This window comes from Monodon monoceros, unplaced genomic scaffold (assembly GCF_005190385.1).
Source record: "Monodon monoceros isolate NGI ecotype Baffin Bay Population unplaced genomic scaffold, NGI_Narwhal_1 Super_Scaffold_19, whole genome shotgun sequence".
Lineage (NCBI taxonomy): Eukaryota > Metazoa > Chordata > Mammalia > Artiodactyla > Monodontidae > Monodon > Monodon monoceros.
In genome coordinates, this window is record NW_021703775.1 from 6,700,345 (window position 1) to 6,719,543 (window position 19,199).

The 19,199-nt window shown below is 46.4% G+C and overlaps 1 protein-coding gene across 13 annotated transcripts in view; it reads left to right on the top strand.

Annotated features, from left to right (window-relative positions):
• Positions 1 to 19,199, top strand: part of AFF3 (AF4/FMR2 family member 3) — a 607,218-nt gene that overhangs the window by 463,852 nt on the left and 124,167 nt on the right. The gene's annotated exons all lie outside the window — the stretch shown is intronic.

Sequence of the window (19,199 nt, forward strand, 5' to 3'; positions counted from 1 at the left end):
GGCCCTTCACCTCCTTCCCCAAACCATAACCTCAGTCTCATCATGAGAAAAACATCAAACAGCCCCATGAAGGATCCTTCCACAAAATACATTGCCAACACTCCACAGAATGGTCAAGGTCATCAAAAACAAGGCACGTCTGAGAAACTCACAGCCACAAATAGGGACCTAGGGAGACATGACAACCGAGTGATCCCATCCTGGACAGAAGAAGATCAGGTGAAAACTAAGGAAATTGGGACGAAGTGTGGACTTTGGTTAATAATAACATCTCGATACCGGTTTATGAGTTGTGATAAATGGATCACACTGATGGAAGATCTTAACAGCAGGGGAAACTGGGTCCTGAGCTTCCAAGAACTCCCTGTATTATCTTGGTACCATTTCTGTAAATCTAAAACTAGTATAAAAGTTTGTTTAAAAATAACAATGGGGCTTCCCTGGTGGCGCAGTGGTTGAGAGTCCGCCTGCCGATGCAGGGGACGCGGGTTCGTGCCCCGGTCCGGGAAGATCCCACATGCCGCGGAGCGGCTGGGCCGTGAGCCATGGCCGCTGAGCCTGCACGTCCGGAGCCTGTGCTCCGCAACGGGAGAGGCCACAACAGTGAGAGGCCCGCGTACCGCAAAAAAAAAAAAAAGCAATGGCTGACTATTACTGGCCTGAGTTTTCCCACTGAGCCCCGTGCTTTCATGCACTGTTGGCTGGACCTCACCCAGGAGGAGACTGCCACCTCTCCCTTCTGCAGGCCGGTGAGAGCCGGCCTCGTGGCTTGAAGTTCATCCCCGCTGAATTCACAGAACGCTCCCTCTGTTCTTATTGACTTGAAGTTACGTGTCTCTCCTGTCACCCACCTAGTTAATCCGAGGATCCAGTACGCCTCCTACCGCACCCAGCCCCTTGCTGTACGGGAGCAAGGTGTTCCCTGGCTTGAGATTAGCCGATTCAAATCAACAAATACTCACAAGTACCTCCTGTGGCCCATTTAGCTGCTTGCTATTAAAAACAGCTATGTGAGTCTCAGTGATGAAAATACACCAGAAGCCAGGGGTGAATTTCTGGTAGGAAGGTATCTTTGGGCCATATAGAAAGTGACATTCCTTCTGTTTGTTCTCAGTTTCATGTCACATCCTTACTGCATCAGGGGAATCTAGGAGCACTCTTTCAGAGATCCCGGGACAGTTTGTTGTCTGGATAAGAAAATCCTGTAAGCCTGAGCTCCTTTATCAGACTGGAGCTCTGTGAGGTTGGGGACCATTTCTTATTTGTCCTGGTCTACCCATCTGCTAGCACAGTGCCTGACACGTGTAGGCTACCAGTAAAATTTTACTTAAATAATTAATCTCACTACAGGTGATGCAGGCTGCCGCTATGCTGTTATCCCAGAACAAGATAGGCTCCTGGTTATAGGGGCACATTAGGGGCAGTGCTGCCTGGACCAGGTTAGACACTGTCTCATCTCTGTCGGGCCTTCACCAGGACTCCTGGTCAAGAATGCCCACTCTTTTCTGTGTTAACTGTGCAGTAAGGCCGGTTGAAAGTAAAACGGTCCATCCAAGGGCCTGACACTGTACCTGAAAACTTCTACTGTTACTCTCACACCTTCAGGATCCTTTTTGGTGTTATTTGGGGAGGTTTTTGTTGTTTTCTGTTTTTCTGTTTCTTCTCTTTTTAACTGTGAGAAGTCATCACAGATCACAGGCACCTGGGAAACTGTTAGAAGGGGTGTATTCTGGCCAACCTGCACCATGCAGTGTGTCTAGGTCACAGCCGCTTCCAAGGGTGTGGGCTACAGAGGAAGATTATTTTAGCAGGTAGGCAGGAAAGGAGACCCATTCTAGACCATGGTTCGGGGCCAGGCAGGGGCAGGGGGTGCTCCAGTGCCCATGTAAGAAAGGAATCTGGATGAAAGCATAGCCCTGGAGTGGGGGGAGCACCCCTGAAAAGGTAGGGGTTTTCAAAGATAAGTGTCACCTACCTCACAGTGTTGTCTAGTGTTGATCCAGAGATCAATTGCTTTTCTGCCATTTTAATGAAAACCTATGTACCAGGAGTCTTGACTCATCTAAAATTGGAAAATCAAGAAGTCTGCATTGGTCATGGATCCCATCTCTTTTCAGCCTTCCTCTCCTGTCCTCCATCAAAGAACAGACCCAACTAGGCAGGATTTATCCATGAGTTCCAGTATAGTAACTAAATTTATCATGATTAGTACTGATTATTTCCTTAAGCAGCAAGTAGAAAAGCACTCTTTTGAAGTCAAATTCTGTCTCAAAAGTATGCACTCGCACTTAAAATTTTTCATTGAATCATTTTTCTTTGCACTTGAGATTCCCTTCTGCCAACTGAAAATCAAGCGCAGGCGGACCTCGGAGATACTCTAGGTTGGGTTCCAGACCACAGCATTAAAGCAAATATCGTAGTAAAGCGAGTCACACAATTTTTTTGGTTTTACAGTACATATAAAAATGATGCTGGCGCTATGCTGTAGTCTGTTAAGTGTGCAATAGCATTATGTCTAAAAAACAATGTACATACCTTAATTTAAAAATACTTTATTGCTAAAAATGCTAACCATCATCTGAGCCTTCAGTGAATCAGAGCAGTAAAACATCAAGATTACGAATCACAGGTCACCATAACAAATATAATAATAATGAAAATGTTTGAACTATTACAAGAATTACCAAAATGTGACACAGAAACATGAAGTGAGAAAATGCTGTTGGAAAAATGGCACCGATAGACTTGCTTAACGCAGGGTTGCCACAAACATTCAGTTTGTAAAAAACACGATTATCTGCAAAGCACAGTAAAACGAGGTCTGCTATAGATGAATACATAAAAAGTTGGATAGGCAGCAAGCAACTTGATTCTGCAAGTTTACTCTTCTTTACTTAAACCCCAAATATACCTGATCTAAAACCATGAGGAAGTGCTGAAGCTTTCTTGCAGAGTGGCCTGACCAATGCTGGTGTTAGTTTGTGGTATAAAGCAAAATGATTCGGTTACACATATATATATTCTCTTTCATATTCTTTCCCATTATGGTTTATTACAGGAAATTGAATATAGTTCCCTGTGCTATACAGTAGGACCTTGTTGTCTATCCATTCCATATATAATAGTTTGTATCTGCTAATCCCAAACTCCTTATTTATCCCTCCCTCGCCTCCGTCCCCTTGGCAACCACAAGTCTGTTCTCTGTGTCTGTGAGTCTGTTTCTGTTTTGTAAATAAGTTCATGTGTGTCCTATTTTAGATTCTACATGTAAGTGACATCATATGGTATTTGTCTTTCTCTGTCTGACTTCACTTAGTGTGATCATCTCTAGGTCCGTCTGTGTTGCTGTAAGTGGCATTATTTCATTCTCTTTTTTTTTTTTGCCTATGACACCTGAAAATTAGAACATTTCATATATTGACCTAATTTTCAAACCTATTCACTGTAAAAAAGAAAAAGCGGTGAACTAGTCTTGGTAGTGTGTGTGTGTGTGTGTGTGTGTGTGTGCGTGTGCGTGTGTGTGTGTGTGTATATACATATATATATGAGATCTTTAAAAAATTTTTATTGGAATATGGTTGCTTTACAATGTTTTGTTTCTGCTGTACAGCAAAGTGAATCAGCTATACATACACATGTATCCCCTCTGAGATTTCTTTTTTAATTGAGGTTATCTGACTTACGTATTCTGACCACCTGGATTAGTTTTACAGTGAATAGTTCTAGAAGCATCAGAGATAACATGCAAAGTACTACAAAAATGGTAGCATTAAAGGTGAATTCACAGAAATGCCTTGGTTTGAGGATCAAATGCCAATCTCCCAGTTCAGTGAATAGCTAATAGGATGCTTTTGCTTTAACATGGAACATAAATGGCTTTTCCTTCTCTTTACATTTAAGTGATCCGCTTACTACGTTTGTGGCAGAGAGGGTGAGTGGATTCATGTAGAAGGCTGCGTCTAGGCATAGGCAGCCGAAGGCATATGTTCCAGAGATGGACAGCTTGGAGGTGCAGCACCGGCGGGATCCCTGCAGTATCCGGTTCCAGCTGGTTCTGCCCGTAATCACAGGGGCCAGAATGGGCATCTTGGTCCACACAGCATAGGAGGTTAACATTCCATAAGTCTCAAATGACCTATGGATACCCTGAACAGAGAGGCAGTGGCTTCTTTCCCTCAAGACTTAATGGGAATGGAATATTACTCAGCCTTAAAAAGAAAAACGAGGGCTTCCCTGGTGGCGCAGTGGTTGAGAGTCCGCCTGCCGATGCAGGGGATGCGGGTTCGTGCCCCGGTCTGGGAAGATCCCACGTGCCGCGGAGCGGCTGGGCCCGTGAGCCATGGCCGCTGAGCCTGCGCATCCAGAGCCTGTGCTCCGCAACGGGAGAGGCCACAACAGTGAGAGGCCCGCGTACCGCAAAAAAAAATAAGAAAGAAAACGAAATTGAGTTAATTGTAGTGAGGTGGGTGGACCTAGAGTCTGTCCTACAGAGTGAAGTAAGTCAGAAAGAGAAAAACAAATACCATATGCTAACACATATATATGGAATCTAAAAAGAAAAAAAAATGGTTCTGAAGAACCTAGGGGCAGGACAGGAATAAAGATGCAGAGTAGAGAATGGACTTGAGGACACGGGGAGGGGGAAGGGTACGCTGGGACAAAGTGAGAGAGTGGCATGGACATATATACACTACCAAACGTAAAATAGATAGCTAGCGGGAAGCAGCCGCATAGCACAGGGAGGTCAGCTCAGTGCTTTGTGACCACCTAGAGGGGTGGGATAGGGAGGGTGGGAGGGAGACGCAAGAGGGAGGGGATATTGGGATATATGTATACATATAGCTGGTTCACTTTGTTATACAGCAGAAACTAACACACCATTGTAAAGCAATTATTCTCCAATAAAGATGTTTAAGAAAGAAAAAAAAAAAGACTTAATGGGGCGGGAACAACTCAGTGAACTAAAGTGGAGAAAGCTTTAATTAGAGAAACTTAGGAACTGTTGACTTCCAAGGCAGAACAGGTACTTCTCCCCCTCCAGTTAGTACTGAGTTAGCTTGGATAGTGGACTTTGTCCTTCACATGAGTGTACCCTGGGAAGGACATTGGGGAACTAATATTTGAAGACTATACAGGTGTTTCAAAGACTGGAGAATAAAGCCTATGAGGAAAGAAAAAAAGGGGCCAGGATTTTCTGACAAGGAAAGAAGATGGGGATCTGTACTCCCACTTTTTATCGCTTCACTAGGCTTACTTATCTGTCTTTCCCTTCAATAAACAGTGAGCCATGTGAAGGCAAAGGCTTTTCAACCTTCTATCTCGAGCATCTAGAATGTACCTGGTTCACTGGTGGTGGTCAGTAAATTAAGAAGTTTCTGTTCTCTGTTAGAAAAAGTGAAATGGACTTAAGTTACAGCCTGGTGATTGTTACAAGATGGAATGGGTAGTAAAATTCCAATACTAATGTTGAATATTGAGTCATTCCTATGGATCAGCCACTGTATAAAATGTTGTATGCATTTTCCCCCATATAATTCCCACATTCCTTGGGGGTTAACACTCTTATTTGTCTATTTTAAAGGTGAGGAAACTGAGAGAGCGACTCTGAGTTCTTTGCACAAGGACACACAGCTAGTATGTGGCAGAGCCGGGATATGAATCCATCAATCAGGCTTTCTGACTGCAGAGCTCAGGCTCTTAATTACTATACCTACCAGTCAGAATTCAGTGTGGAAAAGAGAAACCACTCTAGGTGTTTTAATAGGAGGGCACTTAACATAGGGCATGAATGCCTTCCAAGTCCATCAGGAGGGCTAGGGAATCTGAGGTCAGGGGGCCAACAGGAAATCAGTGATTAGTTCAGGAAATCAGTAAATGCCAGAATTGCAGAGAACTGCTAACAGACATCTCAGCATCGACAGGTTTTATTCCCAGAAGGATGCCTGGAAGCCTCTGGCAGAACCTCACATCTGCCACCTGCTGAAGCTTATACACCTGCTTCCACTGCCCCGGTACAAAGATGGCCTCTGTTACCCTTCGGCCTTCCAAACCCTATGGGGGTGCCTCTGATTGGCAACATCTAACTCAGAACCCTGCAGGCAGGCATGTAGGAAATGTAGTTCCCAGTCCTCTAGCCCCCGTGAAACAAGGTAGTGCTCCAAAGGGAGAAATGACGCTGAGATGTCCACAGATAACCTTGCGTACTGTGTGTACTGTCTTGAAGAAACCTTGGGGACTTCTCCAGAGAACTTGGAAGGCAGGATAACCTATGGTATCTTTTGTATTTCCTCCCAGAGGCTAAAGAACAGGCCAGAAAATGATCTCAGATGCCCTAGCACTGCCTGTGATTTCTGAAAACAACCCCTGAAGAATTCTGAAACGCAGAATGATAACTCCTTAACTCATTAGTAAGGATGGGTTTGTGCCTTACCCTAGGTATTCAGGAAGTAACACCCCCCCCCTGGAAGCATTCATATTCAAATGGAAGGCGGGGGAGAAGTGGAGGCTGTTGAGTTGATACACAGCCTCAATACAATGCACTAGTTCTGTACAAAGGCAGATAAGATGTGGAGAATTCTATTCTGTGGATTGCAGATGGTTTTAATGAGAAGGCGAAAGTTCACTTGGAATCAGGCAGTGGTTTTCAACCCTGGCTGAATAGTAGATTCATCTGGGATGCTTGTCAAAAATACCGATGCCTGTGCCCAATCTAGGACCAATTAAATTAGCATCTCTGGGAAGGAGGCCCACGAATCAGTGTTTAAACACCATGGGTAATGCTGACCTCATCATTGAGCAACCCCTCGGAGGCTTTACAGTTTCCAGTGTGCTTTCACTTTTATTGTCTCATTTGTGTCTCTACTGTCGTAGCATTTTATTAGCAGACAAACTAAAACTCAGAGTTCGGGACTTGATCCAGGGAACAGAGCTATTCAAGACATTCAGCTCTGCAGACTGTCCAAGTTCACTCTGTGTTGTCTAGTGGTTCCTGCACTTTGCTGTAAATTAGAATCACCTAGGGAACTTTTAAAACTCTGGATGCCCAGATCACACCCCAAATCTATTCCATCAGAATATGGGGGTGGGGTGGGAGCCAGGCATCAATATTTTTCAAAGTTCCCAAGTTGTTCCAGTGTGCAGTAAAGTTTAGAAACCACCATGTTAGGCCATATTCAGGAAACATGTGACATGGGCGTAGCTCAACATGTGTGCATTTGCTTATTTGGAGATTATGCTTGGTTCTCTTTCCTGACCCTAACAGTTTATCTGTTCAATTAAATCTCTTAATTAGGGGCTGTCTCAGGAATCAACTTGTCAATAACGATAGCCACAGACATGCAAAAACTGGTATTGTGCCCGCCGTATGTATGACCCTTCTAGATTCAATACATTCTTCCTGTCAAAAGTTATGAATGAGGGCTTCCCTGGTGGCGCAGTGGTTGAGAGTCCGCCTGCCGATGCAGGGGACACGGGTTCGTGCCCCGGTCCGGGAAGATCCCACATGCCGTGGAGCGGCTGGGCCCATGAGCCATGGCCGCTGAGCCTGCGCGTCCGGAGCCTGTGCTCCGCAACGGGAGAGGCCACAGCAGTGGGAGGCCCGCGTACCGCAAACAAACAAAAAAAGAAATGCCCATGGTCAAGTCTGTGCAAAGCTTCCCAGTCGAGGTCCCCCAACCTCTCTTCCAGTTCTGCCGAAAAAGGACCATGTTCTTTCACACTCTGTACTTGAATTCATTACGCCTTAGAAATGGAATTCTCTAATACCAAGAACATTAGTTCAGAAGCTAATTTTCTAAAAGTCCTTGTGACGAACAAAGAGAGGAATTTTAAAACCATCTTTGAGGAGCGAGTCTTCCCTATTAAAGTACCCTTTCTAGAGTCCAGCTTGTTTTTTGATAGAAATGATCGAGTCCGTCCAGCCCTCTTTCCCTATAATGCTTTTAGGAGGAAGCAATTTTCAAGTCAGATCGGAGAAAGCTACTTTACAACCGTGGCCTGCAGTGCCCTGAGTGGAAAAGATGGAGCATCTTCATATTTTCACAGTCACACCAGCTGTGTGCGGTGCTTACAGCTTTCTGGGTGGAAAGAGTCCTGAGATGTTCAGGGAAACTGGGCCCAGCATTCCATTTCTCCCAGACAAAGAGTTCCCTCCAGGCTGCTCAGATCCCCTGTCTAGTCCCCTTGCAACTGTAATTCCAAGTAAAAAGAACAACGAGCACACTTTTTAAAATACACAACTAAAAAAAAAAAAAAGCAAAAAACAAAACTAAAAAAAAAACCTGGGATATTTCAAATAACTTTAGCGAGATGTGGCTTTACTACATCCAACAGAAGTGGGGACACGATAAATGAGAGCAAACAGTGGACAGACTTCCCTTGCCAAGTGGTCAGCGTTTTACAAGGTGTATTTGCAAGGCTGCCCCTGTTCTGTTTTCCGAGGCCATGGCTCCTAAACGCATGGCCCTGAGCGTACCCCTCTGTGGGCCACCTGCAGCTGTGCGCTGGTTTCTGCCTTACAGCTGTTTTGTAAGACATCACGGCGCACCATGCCATGAGCAGATAGTATCATCAGAATTGGGAGCAAGATGGGTCGTTAACATGTTCAACTGGCTCAGAAACAGGCCTCTGGAATCCCTGTGTCCACCAGCAATCGTCATTGGGGGTGTGCGGTTGCAATCCGTTCTGACCAGAGCCTTCCCTTTTTCCTGCTCAGCTTCTCCACACTCTAAGTTACCAGGGCCTTTACGTAACTTTACAGGCTTGTCCAGTGCACCCTGTGAGGCAGGAATTGTAGAGAAGACTGACCCCTGCAAGAGGCAAAGGAGAGCTGCAGGGAGGCGGGGACATGACACCTTCTGGAGTTGTCAACACCCCTCACCTTCTGCAGAAGCTCTGAGCCCGTGTTCTCCAGTCCAGCAGCCACTGACCACACATGGCTACTGAGCCCTTGAAATGTGTATGTTGTCACCTTGAAATGCTATGTTGGCTTAAATATATTGACTATATTGTAATTTTACCTGTTTTTACTTTTTTTTAATGTGACTATTAGAACATTTTAATGACCTGTTAGGCTTGCTTTATACTTCTCTGAGACAGTTCAAATGATGGCTGTTCATGCTTTAGCGCAAGCAATTGGGAGTGACCTTGAAAAGGGACACACTAAATATTTACTACCATCCAGTGGCATACCAGTTACTTATTGATGCCAACAAATTACCCCCAAACTTAGTGGCATTTGTTATCTCATGGTTTCTGTAGGTCAGGAATCTGAGCATGGCTTAGCTGGGTCTCCCGGCTAAGGGTCTCTGGAGAGGCTGCCATCAAGGTGTCAGCCGGGGCTGCAGTCACTTCAAAGCCTGACTAGGGAAAGATCCATTTCCAAGCTCACATCGCGTGATTGTTGGCCAGACTCAGTTCCTTCCAGTGGTTGGGCTGAGAGCCTCATTCCCTCCTTGGCCGTTGACCAGAGGTCCCCTAAGCTCCCGGCCATGGGGATTTCTCCATACGGCAGCTCCCAACGTGGCAGCTTTCATCATCCGAGCAAACCAGCCAGAGAGCCAAAGAGTATGCATGCCAGCAGGTGGACATCACCCAATCTCACGAGTGACACCCCATCACTTTGCCCTGTTCTGTTCCCTAGAAGGAGGTCACTAGGTCCAGCCACACTCAGGGTGGGGAGGACACAGTACCAGGAGGCTGGGGTCGTTGGGAGTGTCTTAGAGCTGCCTGCTGCAGCTAGATAACAAAGGTCCCGTTAACCTTACACCCGTCCACCAGTGCCATGTACTGACAGTAAGGGGTCCAAAGTGTTGTGTTCCCATTTGCTGGTTAATGCATTAAAGAAACTCGGAAATCATCTATAAGAAACTACAGACAGTGGTGACTTTGGGGGAAAGAGTGGGAAGTGAGCAGGTAGAGACAGGAGGGGAGGTAGACATTTCCCTGGATTTTTTCTTTGCGGGGAGGATGGCATTGGAACCCTGTGTGTGTATCACTTTTCCAAAAGAAAAGAACATCGTGGGAGTGCAGGATATAACCTACCTCCATCCCCAGGCATGCCATGCTCGGGGGTCACCTTCCCCGACTCCATCTGACTTCTTTAGGAGTCTGAAGCCAGCACAGGTCCTTCCTCCTCCAGTGCTCTGCTCGAGGGCCCATCCCACCGTATAACAATCACTGGATTACTTATCTCTGTCCCCTGATAACCCGATGCTCTGAGGGCAGGCACAGAGCCTTTGGAACTTGTATTCAGTGAGTCAGGCTCAGTTGGTTGAATGAACGAGCTCTTTTCCTTAGCAGATTTGGGGGTGAGAGGAGGGGGTCCCTGGTCCTCTCTGGGGTCCTACCCTGTGGGCCAGGGCAAACTGGGAGAGATCTGGGGAGGAGTACACATCACCAGGGCCCCAGGCCCCCCACCCATCCACCCAGACCACAGGCCCCAATATGCCCTCAGAGGTGGCTCAAGGGGCCATATCACAGGCTCTCGACTTTCAGTAGCTGACTAGAGATGTGATAAACCTCTGCGGGCAGGAGGTGATGGCCTAGCCCAGTGCTTCTAAAACTGAGGCCTCTGCCCAGCAGCCTCTGCATCACCTGGGGACTTACTATAAATGCAAATTTGGGGGCCCCTTCCCACCCCTGGAGGTGGGCCCAGACACCGGTGTCTTAACAAGCCCTCAGGTGATGCTGCTTTTGCTCTAGTCTGAGAACCACTGGCCCAGCTTTGACTGCCAGGGTGCCTGTGGAGGGAGCTTCCTGCTTCCCTAGGGCTGGAGGTCAGAGCAGGTGGCCTGCTAAGGCCGCTTTTCTCTGTAAACATTCTCCCACAGCACCTCCGCGTCCTACGGCAGTCCACCTGCCCCAGAGGACTGATCTGATGAGGAACTTCTCGGTACACTTGGCCGCTAGCGTCCCGTTTTCAGTTACTTGGAAGAATATTTTGTGACTTCATGCTTTTCTAAGTGTGCCTTCGTGGTGGAGCTCGGGGACACATTGTTCCTTAGAAAGAATGAAGGATCCTGCAGACACAGAGCGTTTGAGAGGATGTATAGTTCTGGTGCCGTGTGGACCAGAGCCTAGAGGACTTGATGAAGGCTCCTTGGGGGCCCAGCAAATTGCTCTGCTGCTCTGCTCATCACTTAGCACATGTGTCATCTGATTTTATTTGCAGATGCTGGTTAGGAGAAAAGAAAAAGATGAATCTAGTTTTTTTAACTACCCAAAAGCTGTAGGATGTGTGTTTGGGGTCACATTTCACTGTAATAAGGAAGCGTCTAGAAAATACCTAGAGACAATTGATTAGTTTGTAACAGAGGAAAGAGCACTTCCCTGGTCTCAAGCCCAGTTGGGGAACTGGCACCATCTCCCAGTCCAGTCCTTGTGGCCACCTGGTGCAGGAGCTCTGGGGTTCCGTCTGTTTATTGCCTTTGTTCCTGGTCCACGAGAAGCTGCTCTGGTATTATAGAGTCACAGGCTGTTGCCTGAGGGCGAGGCTCTGTCCTACACACCATATCACATGCGAAATGTTTCCAGAAGTAGTCAAACATTCTATGTAGCACTCTACCATCTAAAAGCACTGCCATGTCCATTTCCTATTGAATTTTTAGAACAACGATGGGAAATGTCTTACCTGACATACGAGGAAGTAAGTGCTCAAAGAAGTAACCGGACTTCACCCCAGGCTCCTGACTCCAGTGTGGATCCTGACTCAGATTCCAACCTGTCAGTTTTACTTTTATGAGTCGTATCAGCTCAGATCCAGGGAACCCTCTAAATCTCCAACAATCTAACTGGACTTTCCACGCATTGGTAAAGGCAGAGAGTCAGAATTCAGAGCCACAAGGGGCTGTAGAGGTCATTTTATCCCAGCTTCGTTTTAGAGATGTGGAAATAATATCCAGAGTGAGTGCACACTTTGCCCAAGTTTACAGAGCTGGTTACGGACAGAACTCAGACTCAGTGCTGGCCAGCCTCATTCCACCACTCCACACTCTAGTACCACAGACTGTGTCCTTTTATTAGTGTTGATTTTTACTTTCCTTTGATTTCCATTTATTCTGTATTAATATACTAGATATGGGACTATCTGGAAAGGCGGTTGCTTGACTGAGATTTTGAAGACACACGTTCATCCCGTATCTCACCAGGGTTTGACAGGTCTCCTGAATGAGGCTGGCTTTTGCGAGGGTCTGAAGTAGCAAGAAATGAGATGCTGTCCCCCAGGGAAAACAGGCCTGTGTCAAGGTCGCAGGTGGACTCATTGTATAAGCGGAAGAAAAGGACCATTGGAACCTATTGTTCTTAAACAGAAGAGGTACAGGACACCTTTGCCCCAGGGTGAACATGGCAGAATCAGAAGATCATTTGTGATTTCATTGACAGCTAGAACCAATCCTAGGAAGAGGGGGTCCAGGAAGAAGATGTGTGTGAACAGAAACCATCTCCCTATGCTCCACATTGCCTCAAAAGATGTAGGTAGGAAACCCAGGTAGGAAAGCATCAGAGCTGGAAACTCTCAGGTCATCTAGACCACCCTTTGTCTCGTTCCTGATTTCTACGTTGGCTTCCAGACTAAGTTCTTTCCTTTGTGCCTTGGATGCACTACATCACCAACCCCAGGCTGAGCCTGTCCTAGCCATCCTGGTTCCCAGTTAACTGGGGAATGGCACGAGCTAAATTCTTCTGAACGAATGTGGCGAGGAAGGTGGTCAAGTGTTTTTGAAAATAAGCCCAGGCAGATGGTAGTGCTGACCCTGACAGAGCAGTGGACTTCAAAAACAACGAAATGAGTTCTATCACTTCTCCTCCTGTGCTCCAGGCAGTGGAGAGGATGGCTTGGATTCCTTCAGAGAGGTGGACTTGCATAACAGATAGGTTTATCGTGCACGGCTAATTGTTAGAATAGATATTTGCGTATATGAATATGGTTTTTTTTTTAGTAGTACTATCATTTAATCATTGGGTTGTTGTGAGGTTTCAATGAGATGCACTATAGAAAATGTCTTTTTTTTTAACATCTTTATTGGAGTATAATTGCTTTACATTGTTGTGTTAGTTTCTGCTGTATAACAAAGTGGATCAGCTAGACGTATACTTATATCCCCATATGCCCTCCCTCTTGCGTCTCCCTCCCACCCTCCCTATCCCACCCCTCTAGGTGGTCACAAAGCACCGAGCTGATCTCCCTGTGCTATGCGGCTGCTTCCCACGAGCTATCTGCTTTACATTTGGTGGTGTATACACGTCGATACCACTCTCACTTTGTCCCAGCTTACCCTTCCCCCTCCCCGTGTCCTTAAGTCCATTCTCTATGTCTGCATCTTTATTCCTGTCCTGCCCCTAGGTTCTTCAGAACCTTTTTTTTTTTTTTTAGATTCCATATATATGTGTTAGCATACAGTGTTTGTTTTTCTCTTCCTGACTTACTTCACTCTGTATGACAGACTCTAGGTGCATCCATCTCCGTACAAATAACTCAATTTCATTTCTTTTTATGGCTGAGCAATATTCCATTGTATGTATGTGCCACGTCTTCTTTATCCGTTTTGCATATAGGAATATGTTTAATGGGGATTCATAAACATTTGCCTTTGGCTTTAAATCTCAAATAGGTGGAGATCATAGAAGCACCGGCTATAGAAACAAATCTGCAAACCAAACAGCCCATATAAAAGTCAGGTTTTCAAGAAGCCATTAAGACATAGCAAAATGAGATGAACTTTAAAGGACTAAAGGATTCAGATCTGATAAGGGCCCCAAATGACAAGTAATTCCAGGAAAACCCTATTAATTAAAAACTGCTGCTCTGTGAAATGACTGCCGTTATATTTGAAGGTAGTTAATGTGCCCGTTTGCAATACCTGTGTAAGATACAGATGAGCCCTAGAAGCAGTTGGCCATCTGTTATGGGTAGGCTACTATTTCTGCTTCCTGAGAAATTGTGGACCTCAAAAATATAAGCACCAGGGACTTCCCTGGTGGTACAGTGGTTATGAATCTGCCTGCCAATGCAGTGGACATGGGTTCGAGCCCTGGTCCGGGAAGATCCCATACGCTGCAGTGTAACTAAGCCCGTGTGCCACAACTACTGAGCCTGCGCTCTAGAGCCCACATGCCACAGCTGCTGAGCCCGCGTGCCACAACTACTGAAGCCCACGTGCTGAGAGCCCGTGCTCCGCAACAAGAGAAACCACTGCAGTGAGAAGCCCACGCACCGCGGTGAAGAGTAGCCCCTGCTCGCCACAACTAGAGAAAGCCCATGTGCAGCAACAAAGACGCAACACAGCCAAAAATAAATAAATTTATTTTTAAAAAAACATATATATATATAAAAGCACTAGCTACAATGTAAAGTTGTCTACTGCTCAATTAAAAAATAGTACACACAGGGAAGCTACCATCATCAAATAGTAAAGTTGCTAGGGTTGTATTGAATTCCTCCCTTTTCTGAGGGTCTTACCTTCAGGTGAGGCGACTGGGTTCCGTGAGAGTTCATTATGCCAGACCTTCAAAATTTTAAGGCACTTAAAAATGGCTAAAATGGCAATGCTGATTTGAATGTAATGTGTGAGAAGAACCAGCCCTGGGAGACAGTATGCTTTCCAAATATAGGTGCCCACCACTGAAAGAACGCAGTAGAAAATCGAATGTGTAGGTGATTGGGAGTTTGAATGCCAATTCTACTGTTGGTGGTGAGGCAGTGTTTTCTTCATCCTTCACTTCCAGAAGCAGAGAGGTTCACCTGAGGTGGTCCTTGGCAAACCACAGATGGAAATGTTTGTACTGGGTTCCCTGATCTGAGCTCAGAGGCGAACCTCCACACACCCTTTCCTCTACACAGTTCCCATGGGACCCTCTGTCCCTGCGTGAAAGCATAAGAGCCTTCAGCCCGTGGCTCAAACCTTTTGACCCTTTGTATCAGGTGTTCAGGGGGCATGTTGTAATTTTCCTGGGACAATAATTTTAAGAAACTGTTGTCTACACAGTTCACCAGTGAAAAATGGATAGAATCTGAATCACCTAATTGCATGTTTAAAAAAAAAAAAAATCCTGCCTCGGTCCTGTCAGGGTCCCACTGTGAAGTCAGCTGTCTGGTCAGACTCCACTGTGAAGTTACCACCAGGCACTGACCGGAAGTGCTCTGGACACAGTGTGACAGCTGCTCAGGTGCTCTGGGCACGAAGTCCAGGTTTCTCTGTACCTCTGGCTGCACCTCTGCTCTCCGGCCTTCATTCGCAGAGTTTGATTTTATTATCTGTTTTATTTCAGCTGTTGTCATCAGGCTGTGGGTACTCCAGGCTGTGTGGCCGACCACAGGCTCCCAGGATATGTCCCCTGTGCACTCGGGCTGGTGGCCATGTTTTCTGTCCTCTGCAGGCACGAACTCACGTCAGATCGATCAACCATGGCAGCAGTTATATCCTAAAATAGATCCCCCTCCGCAACCTCTAGAAAACGTCATCTTTTCTTCTCAACATGGCCTGAAAACAGAGCAAATGGCTTAGTTCTAAGGCATTGTTACAGAAACATCTGTCCCAAACTGTTTACGCATGCAAGTTTCTTAAACGCTCCAAGGCATGGCCCTCAGAGGTAAAAGAGGAATACTAATGAAAAATGAACATGCGTTGAATGTTGGTTCCGCACAAGGTTCTGTGATAATAAGCAAGCTGAGTGGCAGAGTCAGGATTCCTCCTAGGCAGTCTGACTCCAGAGTCTGTGCTCAGACCCCCGAGGTCTGCTGCTCCGGCAGCACCCGCCTCGAGGTAGGGTTGAATGAGGTCAGGTTGGACAGGAGCTGGGACACCTAGGAGGGTGCTGCGGGGACACGAAGGGGGAGTGGGCGCCAAGGGACATGGAAGGAGCGTGGCTGTGGGTGGGTGGGCGTCACCATCGGGAGGAAGGCCTGGTGGTGCTCAGATGAGGGGGGTGTAGGGATGCAGAGGTGCGTCAGGGTGCCCTGCGAGTCAGTGTGATGCTGAAGCACAGGCCCTGCACTTATGTGCTGATGACCCTTCCCAGTCTCCATCCTCAACGCTTCAGAGCATCAGAGTCTTGGCCTTCCTTGCTTTTTCAAAAACAGAGTCAGGTATCCTCCATCTCTGCCCTGTGTCCTAACCAACACTTACTTTGCATTTTCTTTCACTCTTGGTTTAAAACTTTTGTTATTATTATTCTTGTTTAATTTACTTATGCCAGTGTAATTCCTTTTGAAAATAGATGATAAACATGTTGTCAAGCAGGTGGGATCAGATTTGGGGGCGGACTGCTCCGATGGTGCCATTTGTGTGTTTCGATGGAGGCAGACACAGCCTTCACCAAATGAGGACAGCTCTCAGGCTCCTAAGTGGTCCCAGCTCTTCCGTATTCTTCTCTAACTTCACATCTTCCTCAGCTCCTCCTCAGGCTCTCTAAGAAGCCACTCTGGTTTTCCCAGCATTAAAAAGGACCAGCACTGTGCTTTGGAAGTTGAGTCACAGGGACTCCACTGTGACCAGAATTATGCAGAAGGGCCGGGCGTGTTCTTGGGTGGCCTTGAGACTGAGTCATCTCAGCGCACGCCTGTTGGGGTCTGGGGCGCCGGGCAGTGGTGACCGTCTGTTCCAGGAATGCGGTCCCTCGTGCTGGTAGCAGCAGGCTCACAGGATTACTGTGCAATGTGAATGAGCTGTCAGACTCGGTGTTCCCATTTTTCCAAGACATTCTGAAGTTTATTGGAGTCTAACTTCTCTCCAAGCCTCTCTTGAATACAGAATATTTTTACATTTGATCCTTTGTTTTTGGATCTCAGACCAGAAACACAATTAATCTTTTTTTTTTTTTTAACATAAGAGAGGTAAATTCAGTGATAATTTCTATTCCCAAAGTGAGGTGGATCTCTGACTGCTTTTCTTCTGGAAAGGATGACAAGGGAGCTGAGTCTCACTATAGAAATGACAAAACCATGGCCCAGAGGTGTGACTCTCCCAGGATCAGGGGTGTGAAAGGCAGCCTGAGATTCAACCAGACACATGTTCATGTGTTGACACATTTAGCGTGCACCTAGAATAAACAAAACAAGTTCTACTCCCTACCTTAAAAGGAACCCCACACACAGCTTTTACTCTGCCAGCTTCATGTGGTAACCGAGTCACAGGACGGGTGTGCGGCCAAGCTAAGATCCCTTGCTTTGGGACATTTAGGGGCATCTTGCTCTGGTTGCCCATGGCCTTCAAATCTGTCCACACTGTCGCCCATACACAGATGAAACTACTCAGGCACCCTTGACGTGACTTCCATCTAACGGGGGGTCATTAAAAACGATTGTGTGTCCTTCCCTCCCCCTTCCCATCCCCCGACGGGACCACCCACACTGTGAACACCCAGTGTTTACAGGGCAGTCCTTGAGGTTAAACCGAATTGCAGTTGGCAGCTGACCCCAAAAGAGGGAGTGAGGAGTGGGGGGTAAGAAACTGTCCTGACTTCTCTGGTCCTTTTCATCAGAAACGTATTTGTGCCTTTGGGTAGGAAAATCATTATGGGGGGACTTCCCTGGTGGCGCAGTGGTTAAGAATCCGCCTGCCAATGCAGAGGACACGGATTCAAGCCCTGGTCCGGGAAGATCCCACATGCCGCGGAGCAGCTAAGCCCACGAGCCACAACTACTGAGCCCACGTGCCACAACTACTGAAGCCCGTGCGCTTAGAGCCCGTGCTCCGCAACAAGAGAAGCCACTGCAATGAGAAGCCCGCGCACCGCAACGAAGAGTAGCCCCTGCTCGCCACAACTAGAGAAAGCCCATGCGCAGCAACGAAGACCCAACGCAGCCAAAACAAAAAAGCAAAAAAAATCGTAGCTGCCCGGCCAACCAACTGGTACTGTACTCTGTGCCATCACCGTGCTGGTCAGTAGTGTCCCAGGACAAAGGAAACACCGTCCTCGCCTAGATTCTCCCCCAACAGCACTCTAATATAATAAATCACCAGTATCTCTTCTCTTCGAAGCCCAGGTTCAAGTTTGCGAGGTCAAGGGAAATGAGTGACGTGCCACGCAGACGTAAAGGGCGGTTAAGGTGCAGCTGTGCAGTCCTTGCCAGTGTTTGGCTTGTTTGCTTCTGGTTTGAATAATAAAAGAAGGATACCACTTGCTGCTGGTAGAACAGCTGTAGCCAGGGGGGATTTGGTGTCCTAATGGTTATGGCTTAAATGGTATACCAAGAATTGCTTTAAAATTTCACAACTGTGCTCTTTAGAACAAATACAGGAGTCGTTTTACTTTAGGAAATAGGGTGCACATTTATTTTGCAGACTCTCGGACGCTAAAGGAGGACTGGACCTTGGAGATGTCCAGCACAACCCTTCATTTTACAAAGAGGGAAATGGGGCTGGGGGCGGGGCCGTTTATTGATTTGCCCCAAACACACAGCCGTGAGAGGCAGAAGTGGGCCCACGCCCTGCCCTGGCAGATCTTTACCCCAAGCTCACCCCAAAAGTCACTGAAATTACTTATAAAAATATTCAGAGGAATGTATCTACAATAGGCCTATAATTGGCTTTTATAGGAAACAACACATTTTAGGGGTCAGTCTTTGGACTTTGAAGGTGATTTCAGAGAGGAGAGCGAGGCCTTCGAGCACAGGGACTCAGTGGCCTCCAGACTGATCCCTGGAGCCCCAGGGTCCATCCAAAGACGGACTCTTCCCCTCACTCCGGACAGAAGAGCTCTGCATTCATCTGTGTGTAGAACACACTTCTGAGTGAGACTTCTTATGAAATGAGTTCATCTGAAAACGATTATTCTACAAAGAAATAAATCAGCAATGCTGATAAGAATACAGTTTCATCATCGTCAGAAATAATGTTTGAAATTTTTTAATTTAATTTTTTTTAATATAACCTCTTTTTTTAATTTCATATTGGAGTATAGTGATTTACAGTGTTGTGTTAGTTTCAGGTGTACAGCAAAGTGATTCAGTTATACATACCCATATATTCTTTCTCAAATTCTTTTTTTTTTTTTTTTTAACTTTTAACTCTTACAGACCCAAAAGTAAGCTTCCCCACTGCGGTTGTCATGACGCAGCTGAGGGACCCAGGGGGCTCTGGGGAGTTCCTCCCCAGAGTCTTCCCAGAAAGTTTCCTCCTATTTGGTTTTCCTCATCCGGTAGGATGTTCAGGCAGCTGTCTTTTCCAGATCTTTTTTTTTTTTTTTTTTTTTTTTTTTTT